The following is a 14,700-nucleotide window of genomic DNA, read 5'->3' as shown; positions in this document are numbered from 1 at the left end:
GAGGCTTCCACTCAGATTTCAGAAGATCTGGGAGGCCAAGCAGTGGCCATCTGAGAGTGCAGCGTGTACATATGAATTCGAATGTGCAGTGAAAACCCAACAAATTTGCAGAAACTGGGAACATGGGTCATTTGAAAATTTCAAGGAGAAGTAAAGCAGAATCAAGAGAGAATACATGGGAGCTACAGATAGTGGAAGTGCCATAGGGTTGGAGCTACCCAAGCCCTTTGGAGTTCAGATCTTTCTGCAGATTGCCTCAGATGCTACACATAGAATTATGTGACTTAAATTTTGACTTACGGATTTGGGGCTTCTATTGGTCTCATCCCATTGTATGCCTCTACTTCTACCTTATCAGAATTGTAATGTTTATCTTGTGATATTTAATGTTGGACTTGTTTAACTTACTTTTCATTTGTACATGGATTTGCAGTTAAGAATTAGCTTAAATATCAGAAGAAACTTTGGAGTTGGACTTTTCAGCAATGTTGACATTGCTAGGCCTTTGGCAACTCTTTAAGATGGACTAAATAAACTCCTTTTCCATAAAGGTACATGCACAAGTCTTTGTAAGTCAGGGGCGGAATAATATGGCTTGGTTTTAGATGTCCCCCCAAGGACTAATGCAGGCATAGGTGGAGCTTCTTCAGAGGTGGCTAGATCTAGTGTGAGGTGGCTAGATCCAGTGTGTGCTGCTACTATTTATTCCTAGTGAAATGCTAGTATCAAGGACATTGGGATTAAGGATGTGAGTGCCACCTGAAGTAAGTGGCCTGGAGAATACATAAGGAACAGACAGATGTGTGGTTGTCCTGGGTTGCTTTGCTATCTTTTCCCATCATACAGTTTCTCCTCTGTGAAGCCTGTATGCTGTGTCACACTGCCTTGGATCCAGTAGTTTATGGACTGAAAATTCTACAGTTGACAGCTCTACTCCCTTAACTTTTAGGCTTTGAGTATTTTGTCTTAGAAATGAGAAAATTAATACATATGTTTTCATGTGAGGCTTGAAATGCTTGATAGTTTTCAACAGTCAAAAATAATCCACATCATCAATTATGCCCCATAAACCATCATGCATTTCAACATAAAAACAGCCTGGCATTTAGAACCCTGACAGCATTGCAAAGCTTTTTTACACTACAGTATATGGTGTCTTATGAATCATAATTGTTTTATGGAGCAAATTGTGAGCTGGATGGCTCGTGCAATTTGAGGCAGTAAATTCAAATTATGGTTAGGAGTATAATGAAACACTAATGTAATAATTTGCCTTATGTTGTAAATTATTTGTGTTCTCTTTTTTAATGGATATCCATATAAATGAGTGAGAATTCGAGACAAAGGGACAAAACCTACTTGGTAGCATGGTGAGGCTTCCCAGGAGTTCACATCTCTGAGGAGAGGGCAGAGGTGAGGACTTATCATATGATATCTGGTGTCCAGGTTCCATAGGTCTGTGCAGGGCTCAAGGGAACACACAGATAGAAGGCTTTGAAGACTCTTTGTCTAAAACAGCAGCCTTGGCCTCCTCTTGGTGCCCTGTGAAGCATGACTGCCTGTTCCTTTACTCTAGTTTATTAGCTCCATTACCAATTTTTCATTGAAATATATTGATATTTTTACAATATGCTTTACATGATAATTGCATACAATTTTGTCAATTAGAATGAGTAACTAAATCAAAATACAGGGCAAAATTTTTCCATAATGTATTGACTATATTTCTTTGCAACACTTTACAATGTGGATTTTAGATGTTTTACTGTATTATATGTTGTGCTGCTTACCTTTCTCTCCTTGAGATTTTATCTACTTAATTGAGGGATGGCGCCTTCCCTATGTTCTGTGAATGCTCTACAAACATGCTTCACATTTGAGATCCGTTGGACACAAGTACAAAAGAGTTTTTCCCTACCTGTCCCTTAAGAAAACATGCACACAGTACACAAGATGTGAATATGAGACTTGATGATAAAAATGAAAAGTCATCACCAAGCACGCGACTAGAGATAAGAATGATGATCCAGTTGCTGAAGTTGTCAGAGCAAAAAATACTTGTGAATATTTTTAATCCTAGTGATTGCAGTGTTGTGATGATCTTCTCACTTTCCGAAAGCCACACTTCCGATGGCAGGAGACTTTTGGGGGGCATTTCACTCATAAATCACTCATAAATCATAATAATTTGGACTTCTGCTTCAGTCAGATATTTTACCTATTACACATGAAATTTCTTCAAATGCTTCAGAAAGAAGTGATATTGACATACGACACGTTTAAAAGCTTTGTGTTAAATTCACACGGGTGGGTCTGGAATAACTTCAATCACTTTTCTGCACTGATTCTGCACAACATGGCTATGACTACTTTGGATAGGGAAAGCCTCCCTGATTCTCTGCACATTTCCTGAGAAGAGCATTCTGATGACAAGTTTCCTGAGGATACATTGTATTTGTGTGTTTTTGAGGCTGTAGATAATAAGGTTGAAGAGGGGGAGGAATTACAGAATAGAACATAGGCAGGACCATGTCCAGGTGCTGGCAGATGTTGCAGAGGGGCTCAGGTAGACATAAGAGCCTGAAATGATGAAGACCTCCACCACAAGGATGTGCAGCTCACAGGTAAAAAAGGCCTTTGTTCTGTCTGCTCCCGCTGGTAACCAGGGCACAGCAGAAGATGTGAATATAAGACTTGATGATGACAATGAAACAGCCATCACCCACCACCAGAATAGAGATGAGGATGCTGATCCAGTTGCTGAAGGTGTCAGAGCAAGATAACTTCAGCAGAGAGGGGATGTCACAGAAGGGCTGCTAGACAGCATGCGAGTGGCAGGAGGTGTTGCCAGTGTGCAGGGCTTCATAGACCAGGCCACTGAGAAGAGGCCAGCACGGAGTGGACACACAGGTGAGGGTTCATTATTGAAGGGTAATGGAGGGGCTTGTAGATGGCTGCAAAGTGGTCATGACCCGTGATGGTCAGAAACAGCAGCTCCAAGGTACGCAAAGAAAAGAACAAAGAAAATGTGAGCGGCCCATCCTGCCTTGGAATGGAGCTGCTGCCCTGCAGGGAGTTAATGCAGGATTTGAGGGCTGTGACAGAAATGTAGCACAAGTCCAGCATGGACAGGTTTCTGAGGAAGAAGTACATGGGCATGTGAAGGCTTTGGTCAAGAGTGGTGACCACAGCAGTGACGAGGCTTCCCATTACAGTGACCAGGGATAAATCAGAGAGGAGAACATGGCATAGAAAACCTGTTGATCCTACAGGTTAGAGAACTCCATGAACAGAAAGTCCATCATTGTGGTCGAGTTGGACATCTTTGTAAGATGACATTGGTACCTCAGAATAAAAGGCAGAAGATTTGAACCCATGCAGAATCACAATGTGGAAAATTCTTTCTTAACTATTAGACACCTAACCCTGGCTTGCAGGTGTGTTTGGTGCCTGACTCTTCTGGTACTTAGAATGAGTCTGTTAGTCTGAGTGATTTGCTTTTTTTTTTTTTTTTTTTTTTTTTTTTTTGTCTTTTTCATTTTTATCGGTACCAGGGATCGAACTCACGACTGCCTGCTTGCAAGGCAGGCGCTTATGCCGCTGAGCTAAATCCCCAGCCCCGATTTGCTCTTTTAACCTGAGCACATTTTCACTTTAATATTTGTTATGTATATAATTTTTTCACTGAAGTTTATGCAATTTGTGCCTTCCAATGTTTAGTAAAGTTTTGACACGTATCTGATATGCACATATTTTAACATTAGGTAAATTGCAATATCATTAAAACATTCTAGTAATCCCTATTTTTTATTCTCTAACATTGGGTGCAAAGATTGTAAATTTTTCAGTCATTACAAAGGCATTACTCGATATAGTTAAGAAAAAATGCTATATTTTAATTTTTAATAGGAAAATAGTTACAGCTCCCAGTGTTAAAATCATAGCTCCTCTCATTCAAACTCCAAATTTTCATGAAAGTGTTAATCTCCCATTATCATTTTCATAAATGTTGCTGCTCTCTCTGTGTGTCTCCCCCCTGCCTCTGTGTGTGTGTGTGTGTGTGTGTGTGTGTGTGTGTGTGTGTGCACAAGTTGTTTTGCTCTTCCACAATTAGCAGTAACTTAGGGTTAGGTGAGATGCTATGAATGATGAGAGAATTTACTCAGATTATGAAAAATTTATTTTATCTCCCATTCTCACTGTCAGAAATACAGCTCTAACACGTGCCATTCTGCTGCATCTTCAGAGTGCACACTACTGTGGCATGCTAAGAGAATTCATTCTTCTCCTTCAGATCTCTCAAAAGTCCTGAGAGTGAGATTTGCCTCCCTGTCCTCAGAGCAGCCTCTTCTCAGAGCTCCGTCCTAACCCACTGCCCCTCCTGCTCTGCACAGCCATCTGCTGCCCTCTGCCTAATTCAAGGGCTCAGTCTGCAGCAGAAAGTCCTCAAGGTTTCTCCTAGATGAGCAAGTGAGGAAAAGTTTGCTCACTTCTACTTTTATGTTGATGATATAATCTCAGTTTACTGTATACAAATTTCATGTATCATTATGCCAGAAATGTTCAGCATGTGTCCAGAATATCCTTAAGGAAGAGTAACTCAGCAGTGGGTAAGGCTCATGGTGTCCCCTGAAGAATGAGGTGGGGAGATGGGAGTTCTGGGACCTGCTAATTCCACTTGTTAGCTCCATAATGGTCTCACCCAAGGTCAATGCCCTTCCCTAGAATAACTATAAAGTTACCTTGAGGTGCTCTTTGAATTGACCCTGATTTTATTATTACAACACATCTTTATTTAATGCTATTGTAGGAATCTGAGAGCAGTAAAGGAATCAATCATTTGTGAATCGCATGGAATTTTAATCCTACTAGGAAAGATTAACACTGTACAATTAAAGGCCAGATTAAAAATACTTTAAACTTAGGTGACCCTATGATGAGTAAGAATTTGTACACTTACAGGAGAAAGGAAGCAAAAATTGGTAAACTGAGTGATGATTTTTGGAAGATATAAACTGTGCAATGAAATAAAGCACCACTTCTTTGCCCAAAACAAGTAATTTGTTTAATTTTTTGTAGAGAGAAATGTAGTATTTAGCTGGTGAACAGATACAATGAATTAGATGAATGTTAGATACTTTCATTCTTTTACTAATATTAGAGATTACACCATGATGCTTAAATTGTAATCCCACAAGAGTTGAGAAAATAACACAATGATCTTTTTATACTTAGATAACAAAAATAATGGCAAAACATACCCTGAAAAAGCCTTTTTTCTGATGCATAGGCTAAAGTTATATGATTTGATGTGCTTTCCTCCTATGTGAAATGTCTGAATTATTAATCTGAAAATTTCTGTAAATGATGCATGTTTTTATGGTACTATGAAAAAAATCTTCATCACTATTTAATTAGTGTATATTGAAGACTAGACATGCTATTTCTTTTTAACTTTAATTAAAACTTTCTAATACGCTGAAATTTATTTCCCCAAAACTGGATTGCAATTAGCATTGCTGTGCTCATGCACCTCTACCTGTGCAAACCATAACCTACTCTCCGTGGATTAGAAGTGAGGTTTGCAGACTTTCTCTGAATTACTATGGCCTGTCACAAAGGGAAAAGTGCTGTACATTATGAAATGCAGTTTATGCAAGACATAATTAAGACGAACAGTGTGGGTATATAAAGTTAGATCATATTTTACTAATTTTTGGGTATATTTCACAAATATATAAGCATTTAGCTTTTTATTGGAATGAGTAGTGAATTCTGATATAAATAAGTTAAATATACACAGTTAAATCAACATGAATGGTTTTCTCCTGAAAATTAAAATGCCTTGGTAATTTGACAAAATATTGATGTTGAGTGTTGTTTTTTTCTTTTTGTACTAGGGATCAAATTCACATTCACATTCTTGCACATGCCAGGCAGGTGCTTATACCATTGAGCTAAATCCCCAGCCTGATGTTGAATGTTTTCATTTCCACAAACAAACATACCAAAGTATTTTCTGAACTAAATAGTGACTCACCATCAATAAATAAATAGTTTGCCTCTGCACAGTTTATTTGAACAAATCACAGGGTTAGGTTTGTAAATGCACCACTTCTTGTAAAGATAACTGCTAAATGCACTTCTCTGTTATATTTACACTTGTGAAATATCCTGGAAATAAATGGCTGCTTTCTGAAAGACCTAGACCTCAAATCTTTGTACATATACTTAATTGATAAAATTAGGTTTCTCAAATTTGCTGTCAGTGAACACTTGAGACATTGGTCCCTTTCTTCCATTTTTTTAATTTTTGAAAATTTTGGCAAGAAATCTTGGGAAAGTATGATCTTATATGTGACAAAATAGTGTACTTTCTAAAGCATATCGTTTTGTGTTTAAAAGGTTACCTATTCATTTTTGAAGTCTGCTTTCTGTTGTGAAACACTTTGGTCAAGTGTTCTGACTGACCCAGTGATGCTAAGGTATATTGATATTTATTGTGTACAAATATTTTCAATCTATTAGCCAGTCAAATGGTAGACAATATATGTGAAGCTTTAATTAATTCATAATGTGTTAAAATACTCATAGTCTTAGAAAGTGTAAGGTAATATCTCATCTCAAAAGTTCCAAATTTTTTGTTTAAAATTATCAATCCTGTGTGTGCAATTGGAGCATAGTAAAGTAAATAATTAAATCAGTCCCTCTAAATAATATTTTAATCTCTTACTTTTGTTGAATTTGCAAACATTTCTCTAATGTAGAATCACCAAATTAATAGTATCATCTGGTCTCAAAATGAATTACATTTCCTTTATTATAAAATAAAGCAATAAAATAAATGCAGACCTTTTGAAATAAAATGAAAAATTTTCTTCATTTTATTTTGGAGAGTTTAAAAAGTATTAAATAAAATTTCAGTTAAATTACTCATCACATTACTTGTTTACATATTGAATTATGTTTAAGTAATTCATCAAATTAATATTCATAGTTAATAACAATAATTAACATTTCTTAGCTGAGGCTTTGCTAAGAGGAACTGACTAATGGGTAAGAAATTGCAACCTCATGCTGTAATCACAAGCAGCACCTTTAATAAAAGATTCTTTCAAAGGCTTAAAATATAAAATACTGTAACTAATGTTTGTTATTCATTATATTTACATTTCTTCATTTTTCTTTTAAACTTTAATTTTACTTCTCAGGAGGAGTCTTATATGCAGCCTCCCAGTTAAACTTCTCAGACATTTGTATAGAATGGTTGTGTTTTCTGGATTTTACATTGCTCAGTTGATACTGACTGCATACAGCGGTTCAGTTTTGAACCCCTCTGCCTACCTGCACTGTCAGACTTGTTGACATGATGGGGTTGCTGGCAGACCTTGGCTCACTTATCCCTTGCTTTACATTTCCAATTCATGGGAAGAAGTTAAGTGTCCGTGTACATGTGATGAATCACTCACTTTCACAAAATAGTTCCTCTGCCTGAAATATCAGACGTTTAAATTTATATCAACACTTGCAGATAGCTTTGTGCTGGATTCAATTTCATTGTGTCCCTTTAAATAAGTTATTAATACACAGTCATTGCATGAGCACTCAGTATCAGATGGAAGAAAAGAGACAACTCTCATGACATCCATACAAATACCATACTTTCTCTATGTCCACAACATCAATAGATGGCCAGTTCTTCCAGCAGCTGTTTCCCCAGTGTGCATGCCCAATTGTACATGATCTGATCTTTCAAAGTGATGTCACTTCATCAGTGTTTCTTCATTTAAAGACTTCAATAGAAATTTTATGGTCCAAGTGTAGTCACCAAGAAGTGGTTTGTATGAGCATGTGATAATCATTCCATCATCCCAAGTACGTGGTTTAGGGAAACAACTTAAATATTGGCAGGGCCCCAGAGACTCAGTAGGACTCCACAGAACAATGCTATTCAGTGGCAATCAAATGTGGCTTACTTGCTGCACATGTGTGGAACTCACTGACTTGTTCATCTGGAAATACTGACATCCATTTCATTGTTACACAAGCCGGTAAATTATCCTCGGTACTCATCGTCATAAGAAATGATGGAAATCGTTATTGGCAGGCATAAAGCGAGAAAGCTGGATGCTGTTGAGACTTCTCAACCAAAATGTCCTTTGCATTAAAACTTAGCAAAATGAATTTGTTGCAAACTGTATAATAAGGAAATCTGTAAACCTTTTTGCCTACATTCCCTAGTTATATCAAAATGATGCACTAAGATATGTGTTTGAATGAGCTAAAAGCTCTTTGGGGTTTATCAAATCACTGAATGATGTGTGATAATACAAAATCTTCCATACTTCTGGAAATGCACATTAAAATGTCTTTTATTGGTTCTATGTGTTTTTCAAGTGAGTTTTACTATGAAGAGCAAGAGTATTTTATTTTACCTGATTAGAGAGATTTTATGGTTGGAATAGATTAGGGTACATTTTTTGATAAATGAACCTAATTGTCATTAAATTGTAGTAATATAAATTCTTACTTGTCTTATATTATACAGGGAGAATTGGTAGACATTTTCAGTGATAAAGTTCAGTAATGCACTTAAAGGAAACAAGCTATAATATATATTTACAACAGTACCATTTGACACTTTGAATAGAGCAGGTTTAATTCTGAGGTTATGCTTATTAACTTTTGAGCCTTTAATTCATATGTCACTCTATTTATTAATGACCTACAGTAATTCCTAGAATCAGAAACTTTATAAGGCAATAGTTAAAAGCTTAATATGAATAAACAGATTTTACCTGTTATTGTACTAGATGACAAGTATGTTCATTATGGCCTGTGAAAATCAGACCTTCAACTCTGACTTCATCCAACTGGGAATCTTCATTCATAGTCCCACCCACACCTTCCTCTTCACACTGATCCTGGCCATCTTCACAGTGGTCTGTGTGGTGAACATGACCATGGTTCTGCACATCTACCTCTATGCCCAGATGCACATACCCATATACTTCTTCCTCAGCCAGCTCTCCCTCATGGACCTCATGCTCATCTGCACCACTATGCCCGAGATGGCCGTCAACTTCCTGTCTGGCAGGAAGTTCATCTCTCTGGCAGCATGTGGGGCCCAGATTTTCTTTATGTCCCTGCTTGGAGCTGAGTGTTTCCTGCTGGCTGTCATGTCTTATGATCAGTACATTGTCATTTACCACCCTCTGAGATACACCAATCTTATGAGACTCAAAATTTGTGGACTTTGACTGCTTTTTCCTGTATTCTGTGTTCTAGTGACAGAATCATTGATGTTGTAGCTACAATTTCTTTCTCTTATTGCGGATTCTGGGAAATAGCCCACTCTTTCTATGACTTACATTCCTTGCTAAACCACGCATGCAATGACACATCCACATTTGAAAAAAATTTTTTTTCTTGAATAGTGATGATTGGTTTCTATCTAGCAATCATCACTGATTCCTATACTAGGTTTATTCTGGCTGTCATTGGCATGGGAACAGGACAGGGTTACCACAAAGCTTTTGCCACCTGCTCCTCCCACCTCATGGTGGTGGGCTTGTACTATGGAACAGTGATGTTTATCTACATGAGGCTCAAATATGAACAGTTGCTCACCTGTGACAAGAGGGTGTCTGCTTTCTACACTATCCTCATACCCATAATGATTCCTCTCATCTACAGTCTGCACAACAGAGAGGTCAGCAAAGCCTTCATGAAGGTGCTAAGGTGGAGCAAGATTTGAGAATATATTGTCCAGTTATCTCTTTGACTGGCTCCATACTACCTTACTTTAAATACTCTTTCTTTGGGGCTGGAGATTTAGCTCAGTGGCATAAGCACCTGCCTTGCAAGCAGGAGGTCATGAGTTCGATCCTTGGTACCGATAAAAATGAAAAAGACAAAAAAAATACTCTTTCTTTTCTTTACATTCAATTCTAAACATAATACCCATTGTGCACATATTTTCATAATAAATTTGTGGAAAGTACCTGATACTGTCATATTATTGTAGATTTTGAATGCATGTGGTGTTCGGTTTGCACTAATGCAGGAGGGAATTATGGGGTCATCGAGGTCTCCACAAAGATTCCAAAAGAAAGTCAGAGGCACCAAACAAGGTGCCCATAAAAGGTTGTGTGTGAAGCTGTGAGAGAGAAGACAAAAGTGAAGTGCTAAGACCCAGAGATCTAAAACGCCAAAAACATGAATCAGTGGTTTGCAAGAGCCCAGGAACTAAGGGGAGCCAACATGGTGGGGCTGCCCAAGTCCTATGGAGTTTTTCTCTCACTACAACTGTTATATTTTTGTCAGTGGCCTCCAAGCCTAATGTGTTTGCATTATGCATTTGTGATTGGTTCATTGTCTAGGGCTTGGATTGTTGGTGTGAGTGCTACACTTGTTTAGGTGTGGAGCAATCATACAATGCAATGGCAGGAAGAACGGGTGTCTCTCTCTGGTTTCTACACGCTGTTTGCAGCCACATGAACTGTTGCCTGCCATGCCATGCTGCCTTGGAGCCAACTGAGTATGAATTGAAACCTCCAAGAACTGTAAGAAATGAACCTTTCCTTACCTCATTTTTGTCTGTCAGGTACTTTGTCTCAACAATGAGTAAGAAGTAACTTAGAATTTGGTACCAGAGGAGTGGGGTCTTGCTGTTATTGTGCCTGACCATGTGGTTCAAAAGCCTTTGGAAATAGCTTGTTAGAAGATTTTGGAAAGCTTTGGAGATGTTTCTTGAATGCACAGAGCTGGAACATCTTAGGTTATTCTGGAGAGGAGATTCTGGTCAGAGCTCACGGGGCCAGAAGGATGATAGAAAGCCTGATGGTAAAGACCAGGCTTGGGCGCTTTCTTCTTCTAGGAGGAAGGCCTGCATTGGTTACTGAACCAATAACAATGTTTGTCTGAATTTTGCACATGCCCAGAAACTTTTCCTGGTACTGAGATTAAGGGCAATGGACTGATTAATCTGGCAAAGGAAATTTCAACCAGTCAAATGTAGAAACTGTGGTTTGGCTATTTTGGAGTGTTTTTAGCCAGAGTTATGTTGCAAATCAAGAGCAAATATCCCGTCAGGATAATTTAAAATGCTGTGAGTTTGACCAGATGGCAAACTCCAGTAAAGCTGTGGATTGTAAAGATAGAGCTAAGACTTCGATAGCTGAGAAGTAACAGAGAGACAAGAAAGATGGCATCCTAGGAAGTAGCAGGTCTCCATCCTTTGCAGCCTCAATACTGCAAAAGTGAAAGAATTTGATCGAAGGAGAAAGCTGCAGAGCTTCATGCTCCAGGATGGTGACAGCCACATGAGGTTCGAGAATGGTGGCAATATAGAGAAGCTTTTCTTCACAAGCAGATTCACAGAGCCCAGTGATCCAGGCAATTGACTCTTACAGCCAGGAGAGAGAAAAGCCTGGTTCCTGCTCCAGCTGCCAGCAAACTGTGGCAGCATCCACATGGCGTTGATTTTAGGTGCAAGAAAAATGCACAAATTCTGAGGTTAAGAGAGCTTGCACTTCAATTGCAAAGGGCCTGGGAAACCAAGCAGTGTGCCCCTGAGAGTGCAATTTGTAAAGATGTAAGAGTGGAGACTTCAGAAGTTTGGAAAAGCCAGGAACATGGATCATCCAAGGAAAGTTGCAAAAACTGAGCAGAAAGAGAGAAGCTGTGGGAGCTGAAATTCCTGGAAGTGCCCTGGGGTTGGAATTACCCAAGCCTTTTGGAACTTGCAACCAGATTGCTTCAAATAATAAGCATGGAACTTAATAACTTAATGTTCATGCTACTGGATATCGGTCTTGCTTTGTTTCCAATGCTTTATGTTCAGTTGTTTGTAACTTTTGGAATGGTAATGTTTGTGCCTTTGCATTTCAGAAATGTTTAACCTTCTTTGTTTTGTACAGGAGGTTACAGTTAAGAGTTCACCATAAATAATGGAGGATACTTGGGACCTGGACTTCTCAGCAATGCTGAAAATGTTAGGATATTGGCAACTCTTGGAGATGGGATAAATGTCTTTTGTATAAAGGATGTGCATGAGTCTTTGAAGGCCAGAGGTGGAAAGTCATGGTTTATCTCAGTGGCCCCCCAGCCTCATGCACTTGCATTATGCATTTATGATTGGTTCATTGTCTAGTGCTTGGATTGATGGTGTCAGTGCTACACCCAGCTAGGGGAGAAGCCAGCATACAATGTAATGGCAAAAAGAAAATGTCTCTCTCTCTCTTGCTGGTGTCCCCTTGCTGTTTGCAGCCATGACATGTGGCCCTGCCATGCCACCCTGCCTTGGAGCCAACTGAATATGGACTGAAGCCTTCAAAAACTGTAAGAAATAAAGTTTTGCTTACCTCATTTTGGCTGTCAGGTATTTCATCCCAACAATGAGAAAAATGTAACTGAGACATGGATTCAGCCAGGTACTGGTTGAAGAGCTAAAGGAAGTGATGTCTTCATTTCTGTGTCCTGGATCTTGCTTTGGTTTGTTTTCTTAGCACTCCTCTATTTCTCCCTTTTGGAGTAGGAGTGTTTAAAAGGTTTCATTGTGTGCCTGCAGTGTTCAGCATTCATTTTGACTTTAACAGGATATTATACCTAATGTTTCATCTTGAGTCTCAGATGAGACTTTGGGCTTGGTGTTTCAGCAGTGATTATTGGCTTCTGCCCTAGATCCTTGATCTCCCAAATGAGTGTATGGCAGAGATTAAATAAAAAGAGACAAACTGTATGATTTTTAGGGCTCCAAGTGGGTCAAAACCCTTTAATTAAGCTCAAGGCTTTGAGGATAAAGACAAAGGATTCTCTTGATCAGTCCACTTATATTAGGACCAAGGACAAAGGGTGGAGAAACTGAGGAAAGTGCAGGCAATGAGCAGGACCTTGGGAGTCACTTCAAGGATGTCACCAAGTTATGAATCAAGTCAATTCAGTAGCACTGTCTTAATCATAAAGACATGGTAGGGACTGGGGGATTTAGCTCAGCGGCATAAGCACCTACCTTGCAATCAGGCAGTCGTGAGTTAGATCCCAGGTACTGATAAAAAGAAAAAAAAATGGGAAAAAAAAGACATGGTAGAAGTGAGACTGTAGGAGTAATCTTTGCATCTTCAGTCTCTACCTTGTTAATTGGGATTGGAGCCAAGTGTCCACAGCTGTGGCCTTATCTTGTCCTTTGAGGTATCCCTGGCCTCACAGGCCACGACAGGCTTCATCCAGGACCAGTGATTCATAAAGGTTCATTTACTATGAATCAACTCGCGTTGCCAGGCAAGGGGCCTAGGCCTAAGAAAGACTCACAGATGAACATAGAAAGCTAAATAGTAAAATTTAAATCCACCTCAGAGCCACTTCTTAGTGGTCTCCAACAGTGATGAAACTACTAAAACTTCAGCAACTATTGGGGAAGGAATAAATGCATTTTGAGTAAAGAAACAGATATGAGTTTTTTTGTAGTCAGGGCTGAAATGATATGGTTTAGATCAAAATGTCACCCATGTGTTCAGCATTTGGCCTTTTGGAAGACACTCATTGAATCCACAGCTGAAGTTGCTGCTAGCAGGTGACACTTGTCAGATAAACTCTTTATTGGTATCATGACCTTCCTAGATACTCCTTTTTCTCTCTGCCTGTTTGCTGCCAAGACACTAGCAGCTTTTCTCCATGACAGGCTCTTCAATCACTGGTTTGGAGCCTGCCAACAGTGGGCTGAGTCCATGCTTCAAACCATCCTGTGCCCTGAACTCTTTTACTGCATTGTTTTCTTTATGTCCTTTCTTTTTTTTCCTTCTTTTTCTTCTCTCTTTAAATAAAAACAAAACAAAACAAAACAAAACAAAAAATCCTGTGCCCATGTAGGTTTCATGCCAGTGAGGAAAAAGTTACTTCTCGATTACTGGTAAAGAAAGTTCATTGAGATACTACCGAAACCTTTATGAACTACTGCAAAGAGAAGAGAGGCTTCTCTTCTTTTATCCAGACTGATTAATTCCCACTATGTGGCATGTTATCTTTATTCAGGTAAATCTTTCGTAACCTGTCATGTGAACTCATTTCTACTTTGAACCTAATATTATGAATAATGTAACATCTTCCTACATCATTTGATTTTATTATGTCACACGTGAAATATGCGAGGGATGACACATACTTTGGAGTGCCTAAAGGTACTACGAATATTAAAACCTGTTTGATGAAATGTTATCGTGGAAACAATTATGACCACTTTGCTATCATGAAAGCTGTTGGATATCCCTGGGCATCTCTGAGTCTCTCCATATGCATTGTGCATGTTCATCTCACTGCACTGTCCCACCTCAGACTACAGCTGCAATTTGGTTTTGATCCTCACTTTTGGAGAAGAAACATATGCATCATCTTTAGGTGGAATTTTCAATCTCTCTATTTCAAACTCTTTCTCTCTCTCATAGATTTTTTTCATGGATTGAGTATATTGTCTCATATTCTCTGCATAATGAATAGTTACACAATTCCCCATATTATGTACTGATAGCAAAGAAATGTACTAGCAAAGTAATGTACTATATATTCAATATAAGATATTGTCACCAAGGTGCTATTATTGTATTATCCCATACTGTGATAGTATATATTAATGTCACATTATAACTGTGAACTTATTCATACTAACCCATGTAGAACATGGGTGAACAGACAGAAAGCAGCAAT

General features: G+C 38.6%; 1 pseudogene; it reads left to right on the top strand.

The window, feature by feature from the left end:
* Positions 1-8,831: 8,831 nt before the first annotated feature.
* Positions 8,832-9,757, top strand: LOC106025610 (olfactory receptor 2M3-like; annotated as a pseudogene).
* Positions 9,758-14,700: the final 4,943 nt, after the last annotated feature.

The sequence above is a fragment of the Cavia porcellus genome, unplaced genomic scaffold (genome assembly GCF_034190915.1).
Source record: "Cavia porcellus strain 051 isolate PalLab524CR breed Dunkin Hartley unplaced genomic scaffold, mCavPor4.1 scaffold_2, whole genome shotgun sequence".
NCBI lineage: Eukaryota > Metazoa > Chordata > Mammalia > Rodentia > Caviidae > Cavia > Cavia porcellus.
The sequence above is the reverse complement of the archived record's forward strand: the minus strand, read 5'-3'. Positions and strand labels throughout refer to the sequence as shown.